Here is a 15034-nt window from a genome sequence, read left to right as displayed (position 1 = left end):
GATCTACTATTAGTAACACTGGATGTGACCTCCTTATATACATGCATTAGGCATATGGATGGTCTAAGAGCAGTTGAGTATTTTTTGAGCAGAAGATCGATGGAACATACAGAACATACACGAATGCTGCTCAATATGTTATCTTTTTGTCGAGAGAATAATTCCTTTTCAATGACCAATTTTATCAACAGGTACAAGGTGTGGCTATGGGGGCCAGCTTCTCCCCCAGCTATACCTGTTTGTTTATGGGCTGGTGGGAGGAGCTGGTCCTCAAGCGTGAATATGAACAAACCTGTAAGTGCAATATAGTCTCCTAGATGCGTTTTATTGATGATTTGTTTATTGTTTGGCGAGGTACTGAGGAGAGTGTTTCACAATTTGTAGAAAGTATTAACCATAATGATCTTAACCTTAATTTTACTTCTAACATCAGTAAAAGCTCAGTGACATTTTTAGATGTACAGGTTTTAGTGTACAATAATACGTTGGCAACTACCCTTTTTAGAAAACCAACCGCAGGCAATACACTGCTGCATGCCACGAGTGCACACCCCAAACATTTAATAAATAGCATTCCGTATGGGGAGATGCTCCGTATTAGACGTATATGCAGTGACCCAGTGGATATGAAAATAAAACAAAGTGAAAGCCAGGCTCGGTTTTTAGATAGAGGATACAGCCCCAGAGTAGTCAAAGCAGCTATGACCAAGTCACAGCTCAAGCCAAGGGAAGAACTTCTTCAATACAAAACTGAGACAGTAAATAAAAAAGTGGAGCCAGTTCGCCTAATTTTAACTTATTCAAGACAGGAAAAGGAGCTGAGAAATATTGTCAGACGCAACTGGCATTTTGTCAGAGATGACCCGGTGATAGGTGGATTAATGCCCTCTAACCCAGCCATAGCTTTCCACAAGTATGGGCAATGTCTTGGCCAAAAACAGCCAGGAGCTTTGTAAAAAGGAGAGCTGGCTACTTTCTAGAAAAGGATATTATAAATGCTCAAGCTGTAGGGCATGCCAATTTGGAATTAACACCAAAACCTACAAGACATTTTTCTCTGACATCAACAGAGAAATTAAACAACATTTGACATGTAAAACTGAATATTGTGTGTATGTCCTGGAGTGTGACTGCCATCTTAAATATGTGGGCAGCACCAAATTGGCAGTTCACAAGCGAATCCTACAGCATTTAAGGGCAATAACAAACAAAGATCAGAACTATCCCGTTGCAAGGCATTTTGAAACCACGCATAATAGTGATCCTCGATTTCTTCATTATTTTGCCATTGAATCCATCCCCATAACAAAGAGGAGGGGATAAGGAGGCTACCCTACGAAGGCTTGAGACTAATTATATATTGGAGTTCAACTGTAAGTGGCCGGGTGGTTTGAATACAACTGAAGATTTACACACCCTTTTATGAAAAAAACTGGGAATGTAGGGTATTACATACAATAACAGGAATAGAGTGAAAATTGCTTTTTACGGGGGCTGTAGTCCTGGGGCATTGTTTTTTACATTTAGTTTTAAGAATTTCATGGGTAGTTTTTATCTATGTGTCTTTTTATTGATTTTTTTAAACATGTCACTGGGCTGCTGTCTTTGTTTTAGTATTTTACTCTCATTGATTTTACACATTCTACCTCCATAATGATGAACAATATCTCTTATCTCTGAATTTGCAGTTTTTTCAAATTTGTGTCCAAGGTATTTATGCAATGGTTCTATATGCACTTGTCACTTTTTTTGGATTTCAGCGTATTAGGTTTCTAAGTATTTTATATGCTTAGAATGATGGCACTATAGCACTTTATTTTGAAAATCTTTAGGATTTTTTTATGGTCTAGGTGAGCACTCAATATTATTAGATGTATACTGTGCAACTAATTGATTCATGAGAAAGTTAGATAAAATGCTGAATTTATATTTTTTTATCATAAAATTGCGTAATACTATTATCAATATACATATGAGGTATATAGGGCATTTATGCTTTTATTATATGTTTTAGATTCCCTTTATATATGGGGAAATCAATATGCGCGCAAAAAAAGTTTTTAAAATGATAAATTATGTACATACAAGCATTAGTATGTCTTCCATGTTTATCAATGACGATGTTGCACTTGCACTTTAAAAATGGGCAATTCTGTGACGTATGATCAGGTGATCAAGGCCGCTTGGACGGCCGAAACGCGTCCTGACACAGATGAAATAAAATAATAATGCTGCAAAAGTTGGTCTACGCTGGTGATTTCCGCGCGTAAGCGGGTGAATATCGCGAGTTGCTGTGAGATATATATATATATATAGTTTCATTTTTCACACCATCTCAGAGAAAGTTTACTGTCTGAGAAATTGTGAAGCAAGCACTGATTTACCTGGGTGCATTATGCTCACAGGAGATGCACAGCTCTGGCACTGCTGATGGCGAAAAAGGCACGTGCAATGCTGTAAGGGGCGTGGGAAAGGACCCAAATACAAAGCATGGTTGGACTCCATAATATATTGTACTGAACAGCTGGACGGATATGCCCCACTACATCCCCCACCATCTAGACCCAGAGATATATAGGGCCACCTCAAGACCTACCCCTTGCTTGCCTTCCACCCAGCCCCCCGGCCAACCACGGAGAAAACACAGCACTGATTACACTAACACTTGCTATAATACTGATAGGCAATGGTCTAACTCATACAACGTCATAGCAGGCCCCCGCCATATCGCACAGAGACAAGAGAGTAGCAAATTAGACTGCAAATCAAATGTTAAGAGCTCTGCTTATCTGTTGTATAATGTCTATGGTTTACCAGTATGTTAACTTGATGCCGATGTATTCCTCATGTATTGCATTTTGTCCTTTGTTATGGTAATGACCTAAAAAAATTATAATAAAGAAAAATAAGGGCAAGTGAAATTATAAATGGCATTGTTTCTCTTAAATCAAGGAAAGTCCTTAGCCAAAATGGCTCAACAGCAGCTTTTTTTTTTTTAAATCGTGTAAAGGTCATGGAAAAACTATGCCACTACCTTTCAGTGATCGCAGAGGTTGGAGGCTGTACGGCAGAGGCTATTGTAATCGCTTTTGTGTTTCTTAACAATAGCGCTTTCTGATAGACTTTTTTTTTTTTTTTTTAAGTTTGAATTTATTGAAAAGATAAAGAAAGGAAAAGAGGGGAGAGGGAAAGGGGAAAAGACATCGTGATAAACATGTACAAAGAATAAGCAGTTCAATAAAAAACTCTCATTAAAAGCAAACATAACAAGCATGAAGTCTACAGGAAATAAAATTCCGTATATTAACAAATATACCATACGATATAATAGAACGCAATATCATATCAAAAAGGTAATAAAGAACAAGGAAATCATGGTGGTTTACGCACCTCAACTGTGTCAGGGTCTGGAGGGACATGTGCTGGAGCAGAGGAGGAGAGATAGGATACTAAAGAAAGCCAAATCAAGTCACGCTTAATAGCTAGAGAAATAGGGGATACAAAATTAGTATCCAGGCGATGATGGAAGCAAACTGCATTCCACCAAGCTTGATAGGATACATTTGCAGCCAGCTTCCAGTTAGAAGTAATGGTATGGAAAGCCACGGCAATTAAAAGGTCAAGTAATAAGTAATGGGAAGGAGATAGTGGGAGGGATGGTGATAGGGAACCTAGAAAAACTTGCGGAGGGGAAAAGGGGATTTGAAACTGGAATATCTTTTGTATTTGTGTCCAAACTAGATGCCAGAAGTTTGAGATATGAGGACACTCAAACAACATGTGTTTAAAATCTGCAGTAGGACAAGAACAGGACCAACAAATAGGGAAAGGGTTTGATGAAAAACGGGATAAAGCAAGTGGAGTGCATAAAGTTCTATTATAAATGAAATATAAGGTTTGGGTAGTGTTAGCAGCTCTAGAGGTCTTGTGAAGCTTAGCCCATAGTTTATCCCAAAGGGATATTGGCCAATCCCGAGAGAGATCCCGTTCCCAAGTACTCTCAATCTTAGATTTTGGTCTGTCGGGAGAGTGACGAAAAGAGTTATAGATGGCAGAAGCTGAGGGAGACACCTCCAATAATAAGGAAGTAGCTTTGCGGTCCGAGGGAATATCGGCAATAGGCATTAAGGAATGAAGGTATGAGATGAGAACTGGGAGAAGAGCAAGATATTGCGGACGGGCAGAAGAAGGTAGTGAGAAACCGGATTGAAGTTCCTGGAAAGAAAGTGGGGTATCCTGGGAAAGTAATTGAGAGATCCAAGATAGTCCTCGAGAATGCCATGTCTTCCAAAATATGGGACGATTACGGATTTTGAGAAGGGAATTGTGCCATATCGATTGGTTGTGAATAGAAAGGAGGGAGGGGTAGGATGATGCTATGTGAGGAAGAAGAAGAGTACGGGAGTGAGAGATACCAGGGGTACGAAAGCGAACTAAAGAAGATGAGAAGGACAAGAACTCGCGGAAGGTAAAGGGGTATAAAAAGCAAGATTCCATAGCTAACCAAACCGGCGGATAGCGCGGGAGGTCAGAGGAAAGCCAACGGGCCGATTGTTTCAAAGTGAAAGCCCGATGATATTCTCTGAAGTCCGGAAAACGCACACCAGATTGGGCCTTGTCCTTACGCAATGAAACCAAAGCTATTCGAGATCGCCTGCCATTCCATAAGAATTTCAGCAGAAGAGAATCAATCCGTTTAAAAAAAGAAGCTGGAATGCGTACTGGAAGCATGGAAATGGTATAAAGCAGGAAGGGAGATAACATCATTTTTATAGAATTGAGCCGACCCCACCAGGACAGAAAAAGTGGGTTCCAACGTTGAATAGCCGTGTCCATCTTTTTGAAGACATAATCAAAATTAAATTTGAGCGTATCGGACAAGAGAGGAGCGAACCAAACACCCAGGTATTTGATCTTCGATGGTTGTCATGAGAAACCTGTTTGGGAAAAGAGGTGTTTTTGACAAATGGAATTTAAAGGTAAAATCTCACACTTATCCGCATTTAGGCGATAACCAGAAACTGCGGAGAAAGAAGACACCTGCTGGAGAAAAGAGGGAATAGAGGAGACCGGATCAGAACAGTAAAGAAGAATATCATCAGCATAAACCGAGAGCTTAACCTGATGAGAACCAAAATTAAAACCAGAAATACTATTATCGAAACGAATTTTGGTGAGAAAGGGTTCCAAGGCTAAAACAAAAAGTAGAGGGGAAAGAGGGCAACCTTGTCGCACTCCTCTGTGTAACGAGAAATAATCCGAGGTCATCCCGTTGACAAAAATGGAAGCCTGGGGGTTAGAGTAAAGTAGAGAAATAATAGAGATAAATTTGGAAGAAAAGCCGATCCAACGCAAAGCTTGAAACATAAAATCCCACCCAATCCTATCAAAGGCTTTCTCCGCGTCTAAAGAAATAGCCGCGAAGGGAAGCGACATAGAGGCAGACCTACTAAGAATATTAAGAAAAACCCGGGAGTTGTCAGAGGAGAGACGCCCCTTGACAAAACCCGACTGTTCAGGGCCTATAAGATCAGGTAAGAGGGGATCCATGCGCAATGCCAGAATTTTAGCCAGAATTTTATAATCCGTATTGACCAAGGAAATTGGTCTATAATTCTTGCATAACGAGTGGTCTTTATCCTCTTTAGGAATTAGACAGATTAAAGCTTGTTGGAAGGAACCACTTGAAGAACCCGCTGCAGAGAAGGATTGAAATAGTAATAGTAGTTTAGGGAGAAGCAGAGAAGCAAAGTGGTTGTAAAACTCTATAGTGAAGCCATCAGGACCTGGAGACTTACCAAGACGCAACTTAGAAACAGTGTGAGAGATCTCAGAAAGCGAAATGTCTCGATCTAGAGTAGTAAAATCAACGTGAGAAGCCAAGGGGGAGGGGAGCGCATGAAAATATGAGAGGAGATCCGTATTCTCCGGAATATGTTCGGGAGTATAAAGATTGTCATAGAATTTGACGAACTCAGCAAGAATGTCTTTATCTTTAAAGCAAGAGATGCCAGTAGTAGTCTTAATGGATTCAATCTTTGTGCGTTCTTTCCTTATCTTTAAGTAGTTGGCCAAAAGTTTCCCCATCTTGTTCTTACCTCCATAATACCTAGAATTACACTTTAACAAAAGGTTAGAAGCTGCATCCGTTGTAAATTTATTAAAGGAAAGTTTCGCATCGATAAGTTTTTTAAGAGAAATTTCAGATTTGGAAGCATGATAATCAAGCTCTAGGGTCTTAATAGTAGCCAAAATGCGTTCGGACTCGGCCACTCGGAGTTTCTTTCGTCGGGCTACAAAATTAATAATGAAACCTCTCGAGGCTGCTGTAAAAGAATCCCTGACAGTGACAAAAGAAGAATCAGGGGTATTGTTAAGAAGGAAAAACTCAGTGGCAAAGGCCTTAAATTCGGAACAGAAAATTGGTTCCAAAAGTAAAGCATTGTTGAAGCGCCATCTGCCAGAGTGGGGGTGAAAAGGAAGGAGGTCCAGATCTACATGAATAGGAGCATGGTCTGAGATTAGGATGGAGCCAATATCAGAGCGAATGGCGTGTTGTGAAAGGGGTTTGCTGAGGAAGATATGATCAATGCGGGATTGTGAGTGATGGGGGGGGGAGTAGAAACTGTATTCTCTCAAGACAGGATTACATAACCTCCAAATATCTACCAAAGCATTGTTTTGAAAGGTGTTAACAAATTGGGAGTGCATCTTAGAAGGGACATATTTAACATTGGAGTGGCGGTCGAGGAAGGGATCAACAACTTGGTTACAATCTCCCCCAAGGAGAATGTAATCTCCAGAAAGTGATGACAGTTTAGCTGAAATAGAGGGCCAAAATATTCTGTCAATTCCAGTTGGGGCATACACATTAAAAAAAGTGATAGGGATATTATCTATAAGCAGTGTAACAATAACCCATCGGCCAACATCATCACATTCATAGGAAATTGAGGAAACATTCAACTTTTTATGCAATAAAATCACAACACCGTTTTTCTTGGTATCTGTGGGGGAGCAGAAAACATGACCCACCCAACAGCGCTTGAGTTTCAGAGCCTCTGTGTCCGAGAGATGAGTCTCTTGAAGGAGAGCAACATCGGAATTAAGTCTCGCTAAATGGGATAAAACCCTTTGCCTTTTAATGGGGTTATTTAAACCCTTAACGTTCCATGATGTAACACGGAATGGAATAATCAAGAAAAGCAACTATTAGCGACATGCTTATTATGACATAAAAATAACTTGAGGAAATCAAGGATATTGTAATGAATTGATGAAGGGGAGGGGGCAAAAGGAGAAAGAAAAAAGAGGAAAAGAGGTAAAGGAAAAGAAGGGAGGAGCCGCTATGGATATAAGATTGAAACCAAGGAAAGGTAGGAGGAAAAAAAGGAAAGAGGAGGAGGTGAAAGAAAGTGAAGAAAGGAGGAAGAAGGGAGGAGAAGGCATGAGGGAATGGATCAGATGTAGAAAAAAGGACAGAAACAAAAATCAATAAAAAGACAGTACACGTTCGAAACGAACGACTGAGGGACATACTTACAAAACGAAAGAACTCAAGAGAGAGGATGGGGTTGGGACGCCGGGAGATAACGACGACGAACATCCAGAGTAGACATCAAACTTCAAATACCAGGGATCCAAAAACGCAGCAGAGAGAAAAATTGGCAGACCATATCAGGATATGAGGAAGGGAATAAATGACTGTGAAGACAAAAGAGATTAACAATTAAAGGGAGATATGTGCCACAAGAAAACAGAAAAATGAGAGTAAGACCTTCTTCCAGAAGAAAGACAGCAGGAGACTCTCAGCAACTACTATAACAGAGAAAACAACAAAATCATAACACAACAAAATCCAGGAAGAGACAGTAAGTCTTGTCAACCAGGTCTGGATATGTCCATGCCATCTGGGCCATGTCGCTGGAGAAACGCCTGCAGGGCTGCCGGGTCTTCATATGTAGTTGTTCTGTCCTTATAGGTGACCTTAAAAAGACAAGGATGAAGTAGACCATATCTAGCATTCAGGGCCCGTAGTTGGGGCCGCATATCCAAGAACTTCTTCCTTCGATCCGCAGTGGCTTTGGAAACATCCTGTGAGAGAAAGAGGCGATGACCTTCCCACGTAATTTGCTTCTTGAGCTTGGCGGCTGAGAGGACCTGTAGGAGGTCTGTGAATTGCAGGAATAACATAATTACACCTCTAGGTTTACTGGCAACCTTTGGGCCAAGACGATGAGCTCTTTGAATGTTAATAGAAGATAAGGCTGGAGCATCTAAGATCTTGGCAAGAAAGGATTGGAAGAAGACGGTGGGGTTTGACCCCTCTGTGAGTTCCGGAAGACCATAAAGGCGAAGATTGTTTCTGCGGTTTCTATTTTCCAAATCCTCAGTCTAACGTTTAAGTAGTAGTATCTCCGCCTCCATTGACGGAATATGGGAGCAAGAGGAATGCAAAGAATCAGCGGAAATCTCCAAAGATTGGACACGCGATTCTAAGGATGACCACTTCTCCTGCATAGCCTGCATGCTCTTTGTTGTAGCTTCCATAAACGGTTTGAGTGCACGAATTTCCTCCAGAATGAGATCCATGGAAGCTGAAGGGGAATTACTTCCTGGGGAAGGAGGGTCCTTTTTCAGGCGCTTAGGAGGCTGTAGAGGATGATAGCTTCTCTTTGTTGCGTGCCTATGGGATAGCTCCTCGTACTGATTCAGATTTTGGTGCCGTGGAGTCCACCATGGCCTGAGGAGAAGGATCCGAATCTGAGTCCACAGGACACTGAGAGGAAGCAGCCAATCCTGAGTTTTGGAGTTTCCCCATGAGGAGTAAGGAAACCGTTGGACGAAGCAAAAGGACTGTACTGAAAAAATAGGAGATCCGGAATTAAAGAGAAGAAGCAAACGCTGAAAGTAAAGTAAAGTCACTCTGAGGTGAGGCAATGTTAAGCCGAAGCAAAGTAAGCTAGGTCATGCAAAAATAGGCTCAATAATGAGAGGTGTGCAAGGGGAACCAGTTATAGCCCTGGAAGTGAAATTCTCCTCACAAAGTACTTGAAACATGAAAAAACTCTCTTCAGAGAGGTGATTACGCCCTGCAAAAACGGCACATTATTGTCTCGAGGAGCATTCAATTAAAGTTCTTGAGGGTGCGCGAAACCTCGGTGAAGTACAACCCCGGTGGTCTACATGTCAAAAACATCTCGTTGACTCAGCTCATTACGGCAGCGCCATCTTCAGGAAGGTCGTTCCACCCTACTCTTCGGATGTTAATAACGGCTGCTTAGTGCCACTAAAATAATGCTTCAAAAATTACAGGTACGTACATCAGCTTCTGCAGGGCTTAAACAAAGTTCATAATGACAATTCCTCAGTAAGGTGGAGAGACAGGCAGTATTCAAAAGTAGAATTTGTTATGGTAGCCCTGTGTAAAAAATAGTGCTTGATATAGTAGTTAAATTGAGGGGCAAAACAAAACTGTTCAAAAAGGAAAATTTACGGCATGACAAGGAAGAAAAAAGCACAAATATTCGTCAGAAGAGCAGTTGTTTAGTAAAATAATGTTCACAGTGCGTGACTCCCAAATGAAAACCACATATCTGCAGAGAATGACTTCGCTTGAGAGGGTTGGTGGCATGTGAGTCAGACAGTTCCTCACAGAAAGACAAATGCTGACTGAAACGGAAATTTTCCTTTTCCTAAGCCCTGGCATTCAGAAGAGAGTAATTCGTCACCCATTAGCTTCCATTTAGGCAACACGTGCATAACGAATGAATGCCTGTAGTAAAAGAAAGCAATTACCGGTGTTTATTTAGTTGCGCGTCGAAATGCATCAGGCGCGTATTAGAATGACGGGTGCTGTCGTTAGAGAGGCGCGCTGCAGCGCTGAGACAAAACAGACGTCATAGGGCACCACGGAAGCTGAAAAGCGTCTCCGGTGAAGCTGCAGTGGTTCCGAGTGAGAAACCGCTACTCTGGAATTACAAATACAGGCATTAAATTATGCCATGTTCGTCTTCCTCTCCGCCGTCACGGGAGAGTTACGAGTGAGCCGCCATCTTCTCGTGCGCTAGCCACGCCCCCCTTCTGATAGACTTCTAACCGCAGATTCCTCACCTTAGACTAGTTCCCAGGCATCAGACCGGATCTGGAAAATTTTGAGGTGTACCTCTATGCTCTGGTAGGTGGTGGATATCAGCTCTGCTTTGGTGTTGTCCCTGTTGGTAGTGACACTGCGGTGCCCATATAGCAAACACAAGGAGTTGATGGACGGAGCGCTGACATTTTTCAGACACTCATCCCCAGTCACAGATCTCGGTTGAATCCATCATTGTTCTTTAACTCACTTCACCACCCCAATTCAGACCTAGCTATATGTAAATCAGTCTTGACCCTGTCCCTCATGGGACCAGTTCAGACCGAACTGCCAAGCCAGGTCTTCCCTGGACTGGAAACAAGCACCCTGGGACCGATTTCAGGTTGACACCCCTCATCAGCCAGGCTAGCTTGAATCCAGTGGCAAAGTGACAAAGGGACCCATGTCTGGGCATACCTTGCCAACTTAGGGAGAACAAAGCAAATACAAGGAGATGATGGACAGAGCGCTGAAACTTTTCAGACACTCACTCCCAGTCACAGTTCTGGGTTGAATCCATCATTGTTCTTTAGCTCATTTCGTCACACCATATAAGCACCACCCCGGCACACTAACATCAGTTCCTTTCTTTCTGCCCCAACAGCATATATCTGAAGAGTTACATCTGTCACTTTTTGACCTCTTTTTCTTAATGTTTTGTTGAACCTTTTTAGGTCTGGCGTTAGCCAAGACCTTTTGATTTTATCAAAAATATATGTATAATATACTTATTTAAATAGGCTTTCTGCCATCTATCTTCATCCATTGGTGTGTCATTCACATTTTGCTTCCGCCCACTACGGTATACAGCATGGGGCAGGGGTCAGCCCACTTTAGCCACTGGATAACTTCACATTGAGTGACTGCATTTTGCTCTTTAACAAGTAGCACATCCGCACACAATGTAGCTCTCAAGTGCCAGTGTTTATTATTACTTTGGGTTCGCCTTTTTGTTTAGAGACTGATGAGATGGCATAATGCTTTCTACCAGCACTCAATTTTAAGCAGAGGGCACCTTCCAACTTTCAGTTCCTCTCTCCTGCTGATAGTGTTGTAAATTCCTTTTGGAGTGGCCTTTTTATTGTTTATCAGAGTGCTGCTAACCAAAATTGTGTCCCATTGAAACTGTTCGTCATGAATTTGTCTTATTTTATTTTAGTATGCACTCAGTGAAGTGCATTTTTAACTGCACCCCTGTATGTCATGTTTGTATTTTAATTGAGAACTGGAGTTAATTTGTAAACCAATTTAGTCTGTATGTCAGTTTTGTATGTTCTATTTTGCTTTGTGTGTTCTTTGGTGTCGTAATATTTGTAAACCAATTTAGTCTGGATTTCTAACTTATATGACTTTCTAGATTGCTTTCAGTGGTCTTGTATGTCGTGCTTATATTGACATGTAACTTTATATTACTAATTTTACTTCTGCTGTTTATTACAATTTACCGCACTATATATCTATGCAACCCTTTCTGTCTGTCTACGCAATTACCTGTCTTTCTGTTTGTCTAGCTACATGTCTATCTACCTATCTAGCAACTTATCTGGCTTTCTACCTGTTTATCTATCTGTCGATCAACCTACCTGTCTATCAACCTGTCTGTCTTTATCTGTCTGTCTTTCTCTCTAAGCAACCCTCCCCATAAACATAGTCTTCACTATGCATGGAACCATGTCTGTCTATCCGTATATCTGTCTAACTCGATTTATCTAGCTCTGTCTGTCTCCCTATATGGCTATTTGTCTATCTACCTACTTCTCTAGTTACCAGTCTGCTTGTATCTGTTGATCTATCTAACTCTCTTTGCAAAGCAGTCTGTGTATTTTTCTAGGCAACTATCGTTATCTATGAAACCTTGTCTCTGTATGGAACCCTATCTGTCAATCAATCAGGAATTATAAAGCGCGGCTAATCAACCGATAAGGTATCCAGGCACTTGCAGGTCCTGGAGGCTTAACGAAACAGCTAGGTCTTGAGGGCCATTCAGAATTCCGAAAGTGAGTTGATGGTTCGAAGGCTGTTCCATGTCTTTGCTGCGATGTGAGAGAAGGAGCATCCTCCACTTCTGCTTTGGTAGATGTGGGGAGTATAGGCAAGTGAAAGGGAGGCGGAAGGTAGTCTTCTTGACGGTTGGTGGAAGTTCATGTGGTGGTTAATGTAGGCAGGTCCTTGGTTGTGTTGAACCTTGTGTGCATTGGTCAGCAGCTTGAATTTGCATCTCTTCTGTATGGGGAGCCAGTGGGGTTCCCTGAGGTGGGGTGTGATGTGGGTTCATAGGGGAAGGTGGAGGATGAGTCTGGCTGTGGCATTCTATATGGTCTGAAGGTTCTGTAGGAGGCGTGCAGCGAGTCCTACGTAGAGGGCATTGCCATAATCCAGTTGGCTGGTGATGTTGGCTTGTGTCACTGTGGGTCTCGTGTGCAGGAGTACAAGATTTTGCGTAGCATGTGCAGAGTGAGGAAGTAGGCTGAGAAGACAGTGTTGATCTGTGATTTTATAGTGAGCTTGTTGTCCATGATGATGCCGAGGTTTCTTGCGTGGTTGGAGGGAGTGGGTACGGGTCCTAGGTCTGATGGCCACCAGGAGTCATTCCAGGTGTTGCTGCCGTTACTAAAGATCAGGACTTCTGTCTTTTCTGTGTTCCGCTGGAGATAGTTGTTCTTTACCCAGTCAGCAATGTTTGTCATGCATCTCTGGAAGTTGGTTCTGGTGATGGTGGGGTCATCGGTGAGTGAGAGGATGAATTGGGTGTCATCTGCACGGGCAATTATGTTGCGATCATGGGATCTGACTATGTTGGCCACCTGAGTCATAAATTCATTGAAAAGCGTGGGGCTGATGGCTGAGCCCTGGGGGACACCGCAGGTGATCTCCTTGGGTTCAGATGTGGATCCTCTGGGTTCTTCCAGTGAGGAAGGAGGTGATCCATAACATATATAAATAAATATCTGAGCGCGTCACCTTGGATGCCGATGTGGTGGAGTCTTTCGATAAGTGTGTGATGGGATATGGTGTTGAAGGCTACCGAGAGGTCTAGGAGGATCAATGCTGCTGTTTCTCCTCGGTCGAGGAGGGTTTGTATGTAGTCAGTGGCTGCAATGAGGGCAGTTTCAGTGCTATGATTACTGAGGAAGCAGGATTGGAAGGTGTCTAGTAGCTGGTTCTGCTCAAGGTATTCTCAAAACTGGGGCAACGTCTCGCCCCAACCAAATGCACAGCTAAATTACGCCTTTGTGGCGATCATATAATTATTCCACATTTATCTCTGTAAACCTGTTCATCCAAATATATGAATTACTTATTTCAACTTTTTCAATTTTATATATATCCACACGTGGAATGGAATGCCAATTTTCTGTTTTCTGATGTTCAAGGTGGGCCATCCGAACCTCTTCCAAATACATGAATGACGCAAATTCATCCAAGACAGTATTTTATTTGTATAAAACCCAATGCATTTCGGGCCTAAATTGCCCTTCGTCAGGGGTCACTGTAATAACAAGCAAAACAACAAAAAAAGCAAAACATAAAAAATTATCACTTTAAGCCATAATTATACGTAGTGTAACATTACTAATCTACGGTCGAAATTTGTTTTATTTCAAACTCCATTACAAAGTGCTATACGCGTTTTGCCCTCATAAAGATCCCTCAAAAATAATGTGCAATTCTAAACCAATAAACCCTACGTGCAACGTAAACTGTCACCCCAAGTCTATTGTAACTCACTTTTGTACCCGCGGGACAATACTCCCTCTGGTATAGGAAACTGTGATTCAAACAGATCATGCCACATGAGTCTTATGCTCTATCGCCCCGATTAACTCAAGCTATTTTTTCTCATTTTTCCTTGCGTGCTCAAACTGCCTTACGCTTTCTCTAAGCCTCACTTGACCTTCCTTTCCCCTCATATATAACCGCTATTTCTAACCTCACCCTCTCACTTTCACTCGCACATATCTCCACACTATAGCGTGCTATTCTCCCCCACTTGAGTTATTCCATACATTCACCGTAACTTACGGCCACCCCTATCTAAACATTGCTATTATCGTTCATTTCTTATCACCTATGTGGCGCAACTAGTACTCCAACATCACTTGAAACTAACAGCACCGTTTCGTACCTGCCAAAGATATTAAAAGCGGCCCGCATCATCTCCCATCTACCAGGGCGTTCTCTTGCCGCACAGCTGACTTCAACCAACAATCATTCCCTCCCTTGTTCGACCTCTATTTGATCACATGCTCCCTTCTTTCATGACTTCCGATTGGCTCACAGTTCTCTAGTTTCCCGCCATCATAGTTACATTGTAGCACAATTTCGAATGCAGAGAACTTAATTTCCCATAGTGCTGCTCAATAATAAACAGCTCGCTAATAAAAAAATTAAACGTATAACCCTTCATCATAGCTTACGAATGATTAATACAACTCGAACGTCTATTTTCAAAATTAAATTGTTACTAAGTGCACACAAAGGTTTTTTCAAGTTCATTTCCATGTAAATAAAACGCCGGCTTATGTGATGAACCACGATGTCCCGCCCCGTGTGGATTCAAACAATGTTAGTAACTTTACTTTTTCTTCTTTCTTTCTTCCTTCTTTTTTTGCGGGTGTAATCCCAAAGTCGGGCATACTTTCTGTAAGAATTCAACTTTTAGGGGTAAGGGATGCACACCATCTTATCTGAAAGAAACACGTTAGTTAGATTCCTCACCTTAGAATATCCCCAGGCGTCAGACTGGATCCGGAAGATTTTTCGTCAGCAATACCCCTTGCGCGTCGCTAGGCGTCGTCTGCGGCTCCGCGTCCGTCGTCGGCGTCGTGCGCCGGAATGACGTCGTCGGAGTACTTAGACGCCGCCCTCGCGCGCTGACGTCAGTTCTTCTTTTTTCCGCGC

At 42.1% G+C, this 15034-nt stretch overlaps 1 long non-coding RNA gene across 4 annotated transcripts in view; it reads right to left on the bottom strand.

Moving 5' to 3' along the window:
• LOC146854298 (uncharacterized) overlaps positions 1 to 15034 on the bottom strand; it is a 208390-nt gene that overhangs the window by 135034 nt on the left and 58322 nt on the right. For all 4 annotated transcript variants that reach the window (XR_014981204.1, XR_014981207.1, XR_014981206.1 and 1 more), the window contains exons 2-3: positions 7544 to 7704; positions 2815 to 2881 (exon numbers count right to left, since the gene is read on the bottom strand). This is a non-coding gene — a long non-coding RNA (uncharacterized LOC146854298). The remainder of the gene's footprint in view (positions 1 to 2814; positions 2882 to 7543; positions 7705 to 15034) is intronic.

The sequence above is a fragment of the Triturus cristatus genome, chromosome 4_1 (assembly GCF_964204655.1).
Source record: "Triturus cristatus chromosome 4_1, aTriCri1.1, whole genome shotgun sequence".
Classification (NCBI taxonomy): domain Eukaryota; kingdom Metazoa; phylum Chordata; class Amphibia; order Caudata; family Salamandridae; genus Triturus; species Triturus cristatus.
Note: the sequence above shows the minus strand (reverse complement) of the source record. Positions and strands in the feature narration are given on the sequence as shown.